A 15,581-nucleotide genomic window follows, 5' to 3' on the forward strand; every position below is an offset into this window, starting at 1 on the left:
CTATACATCTGGGACAAATCTTTACCCTCGTACAAAACACAAGCTTCTCATTTATTCATTCACACTAAGCATTTATTATGCGCCAGGGACAACAACAGGCACTGGAGATAAAGGAGGAAGTGAAAAAGCAATGTCTGTACTCTGTTGCAGTCTATATCCTTCAGTGCAGACAGAAGAGGAAAGAAAACTCAAGAAATATAGATGATAATATCCTATCGTGATAAGTATTCTGAACAAAGAAAACCATGGAAACAAAAGAGTGGTTGTTGGAAAAGGATTCTATTACTCTGACGAGAGTGATCACAGAAGGCTCTTTGGGGAAGTGACATTTTGCTGAGCTGGGAAGATCAGGAAAAACTGCAGAGGGAATGGAATAGCATTTGCAAAGGCCCTGAGGTAGGAAAGAGGTTGGACTTTGAGGCAATTGCAGGTCAGTGGCATGGCTGGTAAGAAAGGCAGGTAAGGCCAGATCAGATAGAGCCAGATCACATTTCAAGGACATCAGTTTTGCTCCGAACTCCAGCCACAGAGAGCAGGGTCTGGAGCCAAAATGCTGCATTTTCTTTCCATTAGTTCCTGGCCGTGTGATCTTGGCTTATCCACCCTAAGGATAAGCTTGCTTTCATAAGTACAAAATAGACATAAAGATAGCCCTTACTTCATAGAATTTTAATGAGATTAAATGAATTTACCCAAGTGAAGGACTTCAAATAGCAACCGGCCACAGTAAGTGCTCAATGCCATCCATTCATTGTTGGTGGCAGTGTTATGCTCCTCCTGCTCATGGATTCATCTCTCCTCCTCTTCTCCATAAGATTTTTTTTTTAAGATTTTTGAACTAAATCTCAGATGAGAAAAAAAATCTTAGAGTAGGATTAAAAAAAGAGAAAAGAAAAATGAAAAATACAATTTTCTGCATATCGGGTACTAGGACAATGCTTGACCTTTTTACATATTGTGGTTCAATCACGATCATAACCACCCTGCGACATAGATAAGTACCATGTGCATTTTTACCGATGAAGAGACTGTTCAGTTAAATTACTACCCAAGGTCCAAGAGTGTCTAGTAGCAGAACTAGTCTGTAAACCAAAGGAGGTAGAGAAGAAAGAAAAAGCAAGGAAGGAAGGGAGGGAGAGAGGGAAGGAAGGGAGGGAGGGAGGGAAGAAAGAAGAAATGAAAGAGAGAGAAAAGAAGGAAACAAGGAAGGAAGGGAGGACTAAATGACTTAATTGTTTTAGATGGAAAAGAATTACAGAATTCTTTGAGCAATAAGGAAAGAAGTAGAAATTTACACGACAATTGACAAGGAGAGCCTTTAGACACATTTAAAGAACAACCAGAATTACAAACTAAGAAAAGTCTATTTTCTTTCCTCTTTTAATTCCTAAAGTACTTCATTCATTCTGGCAGCTGGCTTTTGTTTTCTTATTTAAGAGCAAGCTAGTTTCTGAGATGAAAGAAAATGTTCAAGTATTTAAAATACATACTCATTTTAAAATATTGTGATGGATCCTGGCTCCCCCCCCCCCCACTACAACAATACAAGACCTAGCCCATCTAGAATACATTCTTATGTAATTTGAGTTAATTTCCTGGTAATTATTGTCTTAGAATTCCTTAAAGACATAGTAATTCAACCTAAAATACCTCTGAACAGCTACTGGAAGATCTAGATAAAAGGAAATAGAAACATTGAAGAAGCAGTAGAGAAACAATATACCAAACTGTTTTCTTACAATCTTCAAGTTTATCAAATTCTCAAGACATTATTATTAATTCCTTTTCAGAATCTTCTAAAGTGGAAGACCAAGGGAAGGGCTCTTTGAGGTTCACCTTTTCATATGCTGAAACATGCAGCACTAGGAAAACTTTATGAGAAAGGAACTATCAAAATTTTCCCATTTGCTAGGTCCTGAACATCGTACAGAGATTTAATAACTTTTCCAGAGACCCAAAATAAACCAGAGCCCTTCATTGACCCTAAACAGTAACACATCTGGAACCTGCCGTAACATCAAACCATTAGTTAAAAATCTCATGATGTATAATCACGGGCTTGGAATTAGATAAAAATTAAATCCATTGTATAATGTAGACAAGAAAATTTAACCACTGGTATATTTACTTTTGTTCTAAATGCAGAAATTGTTGGTGGAATAATTTTTTTTAAGTTAGTATCCATTTTTTTACTACTTTCTCATCCAAATGGTAGAACAAGAAGCAGTGCCCGTGATGACCAGAATTTGAAAGATCAATGAAAGATGGGTGACACACAAGACTGATTGAGACAGAAAATCACAGTGCAGGGGGAAACATTCACGAAAGAAGAGGGCTGCCCATGAGTTTTCAAACCTCCAGTGTGGCAGGTATGGGTGCAGGAGGGGATCTGGGGACCACTGTTGGAATTATTCACCTCAAACTCATTTCAATGATTATTTCCTGGAAAAGAAAGAACTGGAGATAAGAAGACACCAGAAGAATTTCATTTTATTTGAGTTGTTTTGACTTCTTTACAATGGGAATGCTATTATTACTCATCACTTATGTAATTAAAAACAATTCAAAAAATAAACAGAAAAAATGAACATATACAAAATATCTTTGCATTATAGTAAGTGGGGCAGGAAAACAAATTTCCAAATTTAAGACTAGTCATCACATGAAAAGTCTACCTCTGGGAAGATTTGTGCTTACGTTTAATCTTCTTATGTATTCCAAGGTAGATATTCTTAGTTCCTGACTTATGTCTACACTATAATTTGAGCACAGAGGAAATGCATCATTTTCCCCCGTTTTATCACACTGAAACTATAAGCCACTAAATTATTTCCTAACATAGGTACAGGAGGAAGTCTGCCTCAAAAACAACAACAATAACAAACATTTCCTGCTTAAATTATTTAGCATTATACCAAGTTATTTTTTAAAAGGAAAGAAAGGAAAGGACACTTAATCACACCAAACATTTCCACAAAACTTTCTGAGATGCAAACTTACAAAAGATCTATTTAAACAAGACATCAATAACATCAATATACCATTTGGAAGATGCCGTTTACTATTCAAACTACATAAAAGTGAGTGACTCACGCATGCAGTCAAATGCATTCTTTATATGACAAGAGCTATTTTCAGAATCCTAAATAATGGAACTCTACGTAAGTCAACAGGAAGTGGGCAACAATTTAAAAAAGGCAAAAAAAAAAAAAAAGAGAGGTGCTGGTTGGAAAAAACTGGTTAGCTTTCTCAACTATTCATTACAAATGGGCAAGTTTGCTAGCAAATGATGTGGCCAGAATAAATAATACAATTTGGAGACAATTTTTTAGGCCACTACACTTTGAACCAAGAACATGTACTGATTTCTAAATCAATATAGTTATTTACGCTTGTAGTCAAAATGGAGCAACAGGATCAGAATTATCCTCCCTTCGAAACAACAACAACAATCAAAATATACGAATCTACTATTTCTAAGACACAGGACATCAAATGATGAAGAACAGTGACCTCTGGGTGACAGTAAACAGATCAGTTGAGTCCCGCGTACAACCCAGCTATTGTCTAGAGAGAGTTGGCCATCTGTGTTGTGGGGAGAAGGAAACCAGGCAGTTCCTGGGATTCATTGAGCTGAGGTAGAGCTGAGATTCTAGGCATACTAAGTCAAGCATACTGGAGAAGAGAGAGCTGCAGAAAGAAGGACCTCTAGAGAGACAAAACACTGGTTTTGTCCCAGTAATGAGAAACAATTAATAGTAGGCTGAACACTGCTGTGATCTAAAAAAATATCAAATGCAAGACCCACAGGAACTAAACAGTTTTTTAGTAAGTTGATTGTGTCCAGAACAAAGCCAAAGCCACTGGAATAGAAAAAATGTCCATGACCCAACAATGTAAAATTCACAATGTCTTGTATCCAATCAAAAATTACCAGATTTTCAAATCAGTAGGAAAATACAATATATAATGAAAAAAAAATCAAGTAAAATTGAAACTGACCCACAACAGATACAGACGTTAGCATTAGCATACAAGGACATTGAAGTAGTATTCAGGACTATATTGCATATGTACAAAATGTTAAGAAGAGACACGGAGGTTATAAAAAGACCCAATCAAACTTCTAGAAATAAAAATTACAATATGTGAAATAAAAATTACAATATGTGAAATAAAACATCTTCTCACAAAGGACACCCCAAGCCCAGATGGCTTTACTGGTGAATTTTACCAAACATTCAAGAAAGAAATAATACCAATTATTTACAAACTCTTACAGAAAATTAAGAGAAAACTGAATGCCCCAAATCATTTCATGAAGCCAGCTTTACCTCAATCAGACAAAATTATGAGAAAAGAAAACCATAGATCAATATCCTTCATCAATATAGATGCCAATGTGGAAACCAAATTTTAACAAACTGAATCCAATAATATATACAAAAAATAACACTGAATGATCAAATGAGGGTTTTGTTCCAGGAATGCAAATGCGGTCTTATCTTTTGAAAATGAATTAAATGTAATTCACCATAATAACAAACTAAAAAGAAAAATCATAGGCTCATATCAATGGATAAAGAAAAAACATTTGACAAAATCCAACACACATTCTTGATAAAATCTCTCAGCAAAATGTGAGTTTTCCTAATTAGATAAAGGGTATCTATGAAAAGCCTACACGTCACATCATATTTAACTGTGAAAATACAAACACTTTCTGTTTAAGGTCAGGGACAAGTGTATCCATTCTTGCCACCACTGTTCAGCATTACCCTGGAAGTTCCAGCCAATGTAATAAGGCAAGAAAATTAGATTAGAAAGGAAGAATGGTGTGATTATAGAAAATTCAGTAGAATCTATAAAAAGTTATTATAACAAGTACACAAGTTTAGCACAATTGCAGCATTCAATATCAATATACACAAATTGATTTTATTATATAAATTTTATTTCTATATATTGATAACAAATAACTGAAAGTTGAAATGAAAAAAGCAATAATGTGAAAGTGATAAATCTGAAAAAAGATGCAAAAATCTTATTTACTGAGAACTACAAAGCATCACTGAAAGAAATGAAAGAACTAGATAAATGGAAAACTATACCATGTTCATGGGTCTGATAACTCTATTTTTTAAACTGTAAATTTTCTGTAAATTTACTATATATTCAATACAATCCCAATCAAAATCCAAAATTCTTTGTAGAAATTAGCAAAATGACTCTAAAACTCCAGACTCTGGCTGAATGACTCAAAAGGTTGCATGGCTGACCCACTAACATCTCTTAAAACTTTTGCTAGGAAACTGATTATATTGCTTCTCTTACGTATCAGTGCTCAGAGCAAGACATATGTTCTGTTCTTACAACAATGGGACATGAAGGATAATCCTTTAGAAGGAGGAGCTTGATAGGAAAGGACAGATGGGAAGGGGTAGCAAATAGTTTGACCATAATACAACACACAACAGTACTCGAGTCCTCTCTTGCCTGGTTCAAGACATTTTATATAGTGTTCTACATGGATCACAGTACATGAGCCCATGGATGCCAGCAAGGAAAAAAGACTTTTGATCAAATAAGCCAAGGATCTATCCCAGTGGAGCCACAGGGGCCCCAGAACATTCTAGAGAACCTCAAATCTGCAGAGAAGAAAGAGCTCCCGTTTAGATTCAGATGTGGAAGTCTCCAAGGTGAACATGATCACCTTAAAAAATTCTTTCAAACCAGCACTTCCCCAACGTGAGAGCTTTTTAGAGCTCTCCGGGAACTATGATTAGCTGCATTGCACCCATACTCTGGCCAACCATAGGTCACCTGAACCTGCCAGTCCTGGGCTCGAACTCACCTGATTTCTGGAGGTAGCTATGATTTTCATCACCTCCCTGACCCAAGCCATAACTTGCTACAAAATAAACACTTTGAAAAAAATCTACTAAATCACAGATACCCTTTGGACTCCAAGAATTTAATGGAGGAAGTGGGGAAAAAGAAAAGGTAAGCAGCCAAGTTATGATTTTTCCAAAACGAGCAGTTACACAAAGATAGGAAGACCTTTTTCACTTCTCATGACTGTTTATCTCTCTAGGTCATTCAGCTGAAATGTTTTAGTTATGTAATGTTCATCTTAATGAGAAAAGTAATATTCAGCTCCCAGCAGAGGGTTCCTCTGAGTTAGTTGCCTTCAGACCTTGCTCATTCCCTTGGTAAAGTCATATCCTGTGTCTGCTATGATACAAACAGGTATGGTGCACAGATGTTTGCTTATAAGCTGTTTCCAGGTCTGAGCTCACCCTCAACCACCCTGTCCTCTCCCCACAATAGATGGTGGTATCCTCCTGAGAGTAGAATCCCTAATCTACTCTGAGTTCCCAGCCCCTCCCAGAGTGCACATACTTCTAAAGTATTCAATAAATACATGAGGACCAAATTATCGAATGTTGTAAACATTGCTTATCAGTACCACATAAAATGAGGTAATTTATTCAGGAAAATGTTTTCTAATCTCCATCTGTCTTCTTAACACTCCATGCTGAGATTCCACAGGATTATGAATCTTTGTCATGTTCTATTTTTCATGACATAAGCTACAAATTAACTGTTGATCTCTGTGACAACACTGTCCAGAACAGAGTCATTAAATCTAGGAAATTTATATAGCTGCATTGAATTCCTCTATATGGAGATTTACTATGTTGAATGGCAAACGTATAGTTTGCCAAATGCAGTTCAATAAATGTCGATACTATGTTATGGTAAGACAGAAGAACTCTAAAAATGCCCATTTGTTACCTACAGAACAATTAAGTTTTAAGTGACCCGGGTGGATCTAGCTGAGAGCTGGGTGCACTAGCTTAGTGAAAGGGATACGGCTGCTGGCAGCACCAGCCATATCCCTTTTTGCTGTTAAAAAACCCTCACCTTCCTGTTTATCACAGTGTTGTGCACAACAGTAGGGAACTATCAACAATTTAGATCTCCAATAAACATCTCAAAACAAGGCTTTACATTGTTTTATTATAGGAAATATCAAACATAAAAAAGTACACAAAAGAAGGACATAAAGATCCCGTTGGTTTCCACCACTCAAACTTAACAAATGTCAACTAAATGCTAGCTTGTTTTACCTATACCTCCTTCACTGCCCTCACTCCCCTTCTCTGGTTATTTTGAAGTAAATGTCAAACATCGTTTCATCATAAATATGAATGTAAGATTTTTAAAGAATTTATGATGACAGGTTAAAATTTTCATCTTTTCAATGAAAACTCCTATTACAAAAATCTATATAAAATATTATCCCAATGACTTTTAATGTATATATATAGAGAGAGATTTATAGAGAAAAAAATGGTGTTAATAGACCAAATTTTTAACAGGTTGATAATCTCATAAAAAAAAAGAGGTTGATAATCTCAGAATTACGAGTTTATATTTATTTGTATTTTTCAAGTTTTAGACAATGAATAGGTCTTTCATATTCAGCCTTCAACTGTTTTCATAAAAATAAATGTCTATAAATTATATCTTAATAAAACTCTTAAAAAATAAATGATTATCCTGAAAAAAAAATCTTCTTCAGGCCAACTTCTGAAATGGGTTATCTAGTGAAACAGGTAATTCATCAAAGCACCTCTTTTATCTAAAAATCTAGGTCTGGGGTTGCTGTAGAAGTTCTCTGAGGAGCCTAAGAACAGATCAGACTTTGAGCTTCACATGTCCACCTGTCCCCTCCCTATGGATTCAAATCAATTAAGAAGGACCTGGTGCCTCTTCTGTGTTGAAAACACCCAGTCACCCCTGGGGAAGTAGAGGACAGCCAATCCCATGCGACACAATAGATCTTGCAAATCCTTTTAAACCTGGGTCATCCCCTTAGACGATTTTTGCAAGGCAGGTGCTGATCTCCAGGATGAAGCCCAGGAAGAGAGTATCTGGAGTCATTTCTTTGTCTTCCGGAAGCACTGATAAAGGTCTACTTGGAAAACCTCCATTCCTCACTTCCAGAAATCCAACCAAGTTATGACCAAATCAGTACCCATGGCGGGGGCAAGGGGGGAGCTGTGCACGACCTATTTTGCAAACTTCAGGATATTTTACAAAACATCTCCAACTTCTCTTGCTTAAATATTCTTACTTAAATGTGAAAAACTATATAAGTGAAGAAAAAATAACCTGAAAATAGCAGGGAGTCCATCTTCTACCTTGTAACTGGGTAAGACTTTGAACTCACACACACGGACACATATCCATGTGCACATAGTCACATGGCTCACTACATAACAAGGAAAAAAGAGGAATGTTAGGAAAAATTTATGAACATAAAGCAGTGGAAACCGTCACATTTCTGTCAAGATCATATATCACTGCATATGCAACACGATTCCTTTCCTTGTGGCGTTTAAAGGGCTAGGACATTATGAAACAGCAAATCATATGTCCCACGCATCCAGTCTTGATTAGGATGCAATGATATATTGTGACTGTTCACATCAAGATTACAAAGGTGCTTAGAAGGCACTTTGATAGAGAATGTTAAAAAAAAACAACAAATACCATTTCTCTCTTACATACGTGCAGGAGTGTCAGCAACGCTTAAGGAGATTTTGGAATAAAAGCAGTTGGGAGAAAAAAAAACATGAAAAATGCATTTAATATGGCTATGTTATCCTTCTGAATCTCAAATTTTTTTTTCCAATTCGAACGTCTAAATTAGGAAAGTAATGGTGGCATTTGACAAATGTATAGATCTGAACGGTTTAGAACCACACATATCTGAGATACTCAGTTGGTTGAAGTTTGCCTTTTTTCTGCTTTCTCTGTCCTAAATAAATTTAAAATGTTTTTTAATTAGTGGACAAGGACAGCTTGATCAACTGAACATGCTTCATCATGTGATGACTACATTCTATAATTAGAGCACAGGATAGCATTGGGTTTCCTTCATTCACCCAACAGATTATTATGTGCCAGGTATTAGCTTGGGTTCTGGAGATACCATAGTGAAAAGAAAACAAAAATCGTGCTTTTATGGAGTTTATGTTGCAGTGATTTGTTCAAAACAGGTCAGAATGTATTATTTAATTTCATCACAGATTTCCGTGTTCCTAGAAAATCATTCAGAAACTCAAAGTAATGGATATAGAGACATCACCAAGCTACTTCTCTTTTATTCATTCCTAAGGAAAAGGGACGTTTCACTTTTATTATTCATCGAAAGAAAGATCCATCTAAAATGCCACTATTTTTTTAAGTGTAACTTTATTTTTTTTAACATTTTTTACTGATTTATGATCATCCAGTGTAGAGCACAATTTTTCAGTTATACATGAACATATATATATAGTCATTGTCACATTTTTTTTCTCTGTGAGCTACCATAAGATCTTGTGTATATTTCCCTGTGCTATACAGTATAATCTTGTTTATCTATTCTACAATTTTGGTAAAATGCCACTATTGACAAAGTTCAGGACTAAAAGCCTGTAGTCCCTTTAGTATTTCAGATAGCAGGTCTTTGAAAGGACTTTAATAAACATAATCAGATTGTCTATTAAGTGTTCATGGTATAGGATTTGATCAGCAAATTAGATGAGATCCCAGTCTGTTACCATCTGAAGAACTGTTCATCCATCAAGAACATGTTTCATTCATGTCATAACAGCGTAACAGTGAATAATAAATTAGTGTACTTGCTTATTACCAAGTAACTGAAGGAGAAGTAAATGATGTCAGAGGTTCTGGGTGAAATAGGGAAGCCAGTTACAGAAGATGGATTGGTTACAGGTAATAGCAATAATTTGAGCTTCAACAATCTAGACCTTACTGTATTTGGCATCCATTCCATAGTGAGTCGGTTCACATTGACTCTTTAAATCCAACTCATGAGTCCTCATTTAAAAAGCCACCTGCATTACCAAGTAGCACAATGTTTATTTTGAAATACTAAACATTTGGAAATAGCATGTAGCCACTTTTAAGAAATAAACAACAGGACACAAAAACTTCTTCTAAAAGTCTACAACTAACAGCATTTCTAGTGGAAACTAGTGACTGTGCTGGTTTTATCCATATAAATAATCCACTTCAGTGCCTCTTATCTGGTTTTTAATCTCAAAACCACATAGTGAGCCTCTGCCAGTGACAAAACCATCACTTTTCAACATACAACAAAGCACCAATACACCGTACAAGTCACCTAAAGTTAAAGACAGGAGAGGTATAAAAGTGGTGAGTCAGGCACTTAATTGGGAATCTGAGAGAGCTCTAAATTATGTTCTTAATGAAAGACCTGAAATATAAACAAAAAGCTCCCATTATAGATGACTAATCTGATAAGAGACTAAAATGTGAGAAAGTGGACTAATTTTCAGTTAGCTAAAATCAATGGTACAGGGGAAACACCCCTACTATCTTAAGACAATAGGTGATTATTAAAACCTGTAAAAACTTAGACTCTAAGTTTAAGGTACAGTTAGGGAACTGGGTAGGACAGAAAACAAATGCCAGCAACAATGTCATTTTCATTGGCCTGGAAATGCGATAAGGAATTTTATTTTCAGTATAAAATGCTCCAAGGATTTTTATGCCTACACTGAAATTAAATTTTCTAACTCCTCCCAGATTATTTTTCCACTTGATAGTTAAAACATAAACACTGAATGCATTGACATATGCATTCAATTCAGTAAAGTTTAATTTCTATATTTTCTTTCCTCATAACAATGTAACATGTTTTGGCTTTAACAACAACAATAAAAACTCCTAAAATAGCTACTATAACACAATTTCCATTACCTAACACATCAGTGAAACTTTTTATCTAAAATTTAAACTTTCCTTTCCTTATTTCAAATTGAAATAAAATTAATCTATAATAAATTAACACAGGACTAATTATCTTGCCAGTCCCATATCAAATTTAGTTATAAACATTTTTAACAAACTTTTCTAAGACTAATTTAAAAAGTATTTCAAGCCATTCCACCTGTTTTAGGGTTTAAGGCATAAAATCAATTCTTGGTATTATTAGAAAACTTTTCAACTCTTGGTCTTAATTTGATGAGCTGGAAAAAAATGCACTACTAAAATTGTGAAGTCAGACCAAGATTTCCCAAGGTTGAACCAGTTTAAGATATTTGTGGTAGACTGAAGGTCATGAAATCTTTAGCACACTTCTCAAGGAGAAGAGGAGCTTATGTCTCTCCCCAGGACTCGGTGGGCTCTTCTTGGACCAATAGAATGCAGTGGAAGTGATGCCATGTGAGTTTCTGAGAACAGGCTTCAGGAGATTGATAGCTTCCTCTTCAGTCTCTCAGAACACCCCGAGTGACAGGAAGTAGCCATGTGGCTGTGAGGTCACCCTGCTGGGAGGGAAGATCACGGGAGGGACCCCTAAAGAGGTCTGAGACTCCAGGAAAGCAGAGAGATGCTAAACCACTCCCAGCTCCTTCTAGTCTCTGGTTCAGTATGGAACAGATACTGTGGAGCTGAGACAAGTCTTCTCCACAGTGCTCTGTCCATGGTCATGGCAGTAACAATGATCAAATGGTGGTTTTAAGCCGTTAAGTTTTGGAGTCATTTTTTATATCCAGTAGATACGGGGATCCCTCTGTCTTGATTTCTGTACTTCCCTCAGGTACCTCATATCCTTGCCCTGAATCTCAGTGTATTGCTCCAAGGGCTGGAGAGGGCTTAAAGAACACCTCTGTGGATACTGAATCTGTGAGTCTGGAGTAGAGTTCAGACACCCACATTATTTTTTTGTATATATATTTTACTGAAGTATAGTCAGTTTACAACATTGTGTCAATTTCTGGTGTATAGCATAATGTTTCAGTCATACATGGACACACATATATTCATTTTCATATTCTTTTTCACCATAAGTTACTACAAAATATTGAATATAGTTCCCTGTGTTATACAGCATAAACTTGCTTTTATCTATTTTATATCTAGTATTAGTTAGTATCTGTGAATCTCTAACCCCCAATTTATCCATTCTCATCCCTTCCCCCACTGGTAACCATAAGTTTGTTTTCTATGTCTGGGAGTCTGTTTCTGTTTTATAAATAAGTTCCTTTGTCTTTTTTTTAGATTCCACATATGAGTGATATCATATGGTATTTTTTCTTTCTCTTTCTGGATTACTTCACTTATAATGACAATCTCCAGGTCCATTCATGTTGCTGCAAATGGCATTATTTTATTCTTTTTTATGGCTGAGTACTATTCCATTGTATAAATCTACCACAGCTTCTTTATCCAGTCATCTGTAGATGGACGTTTGGGTTGTTTCCATGTCTTGGCTATTGTAAATAGTGCTGCTATGAACACTGGGGTGCATGTACCTTTTTGAATTAAGGTTCCCCCTAGATGTATGCCCAGGAGTGAGATTGCTGGATCATATGGTAAGTCTATTTTTCAGTCCTTTGAGGAATCTCCATACTGTTTTCCATGATGGCTACACCAAACTACATTTTGAATGCTTTCCCTGTGTAATTGAGATGCACACTACCTTTGAAGAATTGCTGGTATTAAATTAATTAAATAAGAAGGCCATTAGACTGAGGTGACCTTAATGCCTTAGCAGTAAACCAAAACCCTAAGCTTGTAATGCCTCAAGGTTAAGAAATTGAAGCCTAAGGAGAAGCCATCACAAACAGCCAATTAGACTTTCCCAAATAAGACGATTGCTTATGCCACAGGCAATCAAACAATTTCTTGGCTTTCCTTCCACATTTTCTGTGTAAAAGTCTTTCCCCAGCTCCTGTTAGGTGAGCACTCCTAACCACTTCCCATTTGGTGCAGCCAATTCAAGCTGATTTTTGCTCACATAAACTCTTGACTTTTTAAATATGCTTACTGGGATAGTGGAATAAGGCTCTGCCACTAGTTAGTTGTGCTCATTCAGATCCAAGTTCAAGTTGGCAGAGGCCCTCTGGCTCTGAACTTCTGTGCCCCCACCTCTAGCTAATGTTGTTCCTCAGAACTTGCCTTGAAAGGGTCTGGATAATAAAATTTGTTGAGCACCTAATGGATTTCTACGTGACTAATCAATCCATATAATACGATTAGCATCACCCAACCTTGACTCTTAGTGAACGCCTGTCATTTATAGGGGCCATCTTATGTCCTAGGAATGAGAAGAAATATTTAAGTATGCCGTAGTTTCTGTCCTTAAGCAGCTTACAATTTATTTGAGGAGTTAAATTAATCATGAATACAAGAACACAAGGAAACTTTTAAAAAATTAAACACTTTATAAACTAGCTTGTTTCTGCTCTGTTATTTGTTTCTTTATTTTCTAGCTCCTGTCGAAATTCCAGGGGAGAGAAATGAGGTTTGCAGAAGGCTGACTGAGACATGCTATTACTGACTCCTTTAATATACGTTCTACGTTCTGATGAATCCAGCCTCACAGAAAGTTCCAGATGTGGATCATGTAAGTCTTGTCTCCTCCACAGAATTTTATTTGACAATTATACATTTCACATTCTTCTTCTTTTTTTTTTTTAATTGAAGAAATCTTAAGAAACAGCTGGAGGACTTCTATTCCCAAGTTTGCAATTGGAATATACGGGGCCTTGCTCACTGCATCAGTCAGTACCCACCAAAAGGGGTCCCGTGCGATACAAGCACTGGTAAGCATCCTCCTGTCTTCATTTTGACTGCCAGAAAGCTCAGGGCCACATAACAACTTTATAAGAACATTCATTCACTTAAAATTATTTGTAAAGAGTCCTCTTGTACTGGGCATAATTGGGGGGGCATATTAGAGGGGCATGATTAGGGAAAATAGTGGTAAGCAAGTTCAACAAGACCCTTGCTCTACTGGAGTTGGTGTCTGAATTGGGCAAGAAAGGTAATAAAACATAAATGCATAAGCAAACAAGAAATTACTTGATTTTGATCTATGTTCTGAAGAATACAAAGCAAAGGGAGGTGACATAGGTGACTGGAAGGCTTGTTATGACAACGTGGTCAGTGAGAACATCTCTGAGAAAGTGACATCTCAAAAGAGACACACAGGACAAGAAAGAAGATGCTATCAAAAGATCTGGGAAAGTGACTGGTCCAAGAATAGGGAAGAGCTTGTGCAAAGGCCCTAAGACGCAAGCCAGCTTGGCTGTTAGGTCTGTGCACTTGGGTTTGTTTTCCTTGCTCTTGGTTTCCTAATTTACTCCGACTTTGTGACTACCAATTCTTACTATACCGTTATTTTATTGAATATAATTTGTCTCTGTTGTCTTTGATCTTTTATATAATGAAGCAAGACAGTCAAAAAAATTACTTGGTTTCAGTAAGATACTACTCTTCATTTGAAGTGACAGCACATTCTACGCAACATTGTTTACCCAGAAAATTTTAAAGTGCCTATGTGGTTGGCATTGTATTTCCATTGGACAGTACTGTTCTAACCTAACTCAAATCAAATGTTCTGAAGTTGCTTATAAATTTAAGGTATTGACTCAATATTTTTAATTAGAAAGACCCTCAAAGAAGAACTGCTTGTTCAAGCACTTATGATGTGAGGCAGAGAAGGGCTGATCAGGTGAGCCACCTGGCAGGCATTTAGGAGGATATTCTTGACTAATAAATCAGTGTAAAAAAATGTGTCCCAGATATTGACTTTTGAAGATCAGCTTCATATCACGAACATGAACTTGAACAACTTGGTGAAATAATTTAAGCTGGTGTGTTAGCAAGTGATTAATGAAAGTATAAAAATATATGTACATGTGGGTGCCCCAGTATCGAGTATGAAAGATGAAACTGAGAAAGGACAGAGAAGAATAATCAGGAGACTGTATGCTGAGATGGAGCATCCAACAGCTGAGAAGCCCTGCTGGGCACAATTACCCACGAGGCTACCTGCAGGGGGAATTATTGCCTTCACTGTATGGTTGAAGAGACTGGGGTACCAGGCTAGTTAAATGCCAAGGGCTACACGTTTCAGAAGAGTAAATTTAGTAATCTCAGCAGAAAACACTTCTGGAGGGACGTTTATGGATGGAATACTGTATCAGCTGTTGGTCAGGAGGACAAAATAGAGAACTTGGGTTTTGTCTCAAGATGCTTATGATAGAATTGGAAAGAGAACAAACATGTTTTTAATTTCTTGAGTTGAATGTTTATTAAACAGAAAAAGAGAACTGTGCTGTCAAATGAAACCAGCCTGGTTAACCCACTTAAGCTTTGAATTAACCTGTCTCCTTTCTGATTGATTCCACAGATGAACAGGGTGAACTGTAGGTTCCAGATTAAGTGGAGATGAAATTCCTTCTATGTAGTTTTCCACTCCCATTTCCTCGCCCCCAGATAACTCCACTCAATTCAGCAGAAGACCTTTAGAAAAAGAAGCAAAAAAGAAAGCAGAACTGCCTGGTCTGCTTACCTTGGCCACACACCCCTTTGCCATTAATAACAGTCTCCCACTCCGTGACTTTCTGATTATGTTTTGAGCATGTTTTTAAAACCCACTTTATTACGCACAGTCCCACTTGGCAAGCATTCACATTTATATATATATATATATTTTCCGATATATAAAATCGAGTCCTTTGTAATTA

The 15,581-nt window shown here is 36.5% G+C and overlaps 1 protein-coding gene and 1 long non-coding RNA gene across 3 annotated transcripts in view; one reads left to right on the plus strand and one right to left on the minus strand.

The window, feature by feature from the left end:
• PLCB1 (phospholipase C beta 1) overlaps positions 1-15,581 on the minus strand; it is a 638,677-nt gene that overhangs the window by 321,565 nt on the left and 301,531 nt on the right. The gene's annotated exons all lie outside the window — the stretch shown is intronic.
• Positions 317-15,525, plus strand: LOC140687390 (uncharacterized). The gene is made up of 4 exons (XR_012061641.1): positions 317-396; positions 13,320-13,453; positions 13,534-13,652; positions 15,245-15,525. It is a non-coding gene; the product is annotated as an uncharacterized lncRNA (long non-coding RNA).

Source organism: Vicugna pacos, chromosome 19, assembly GCF_048564905.1.
Source record: "Vicugna pacos chromosome 19, VicPac4, whole genome shotgun sequence".
In the NCBI taxonomy this organism is placed as follows: domain Eukaryota; kingdom Metazoa; phylum Chordata; class Mammalia; order Artiodactyla; family Camelidae; genus Vicugna; species Vicugna pacos.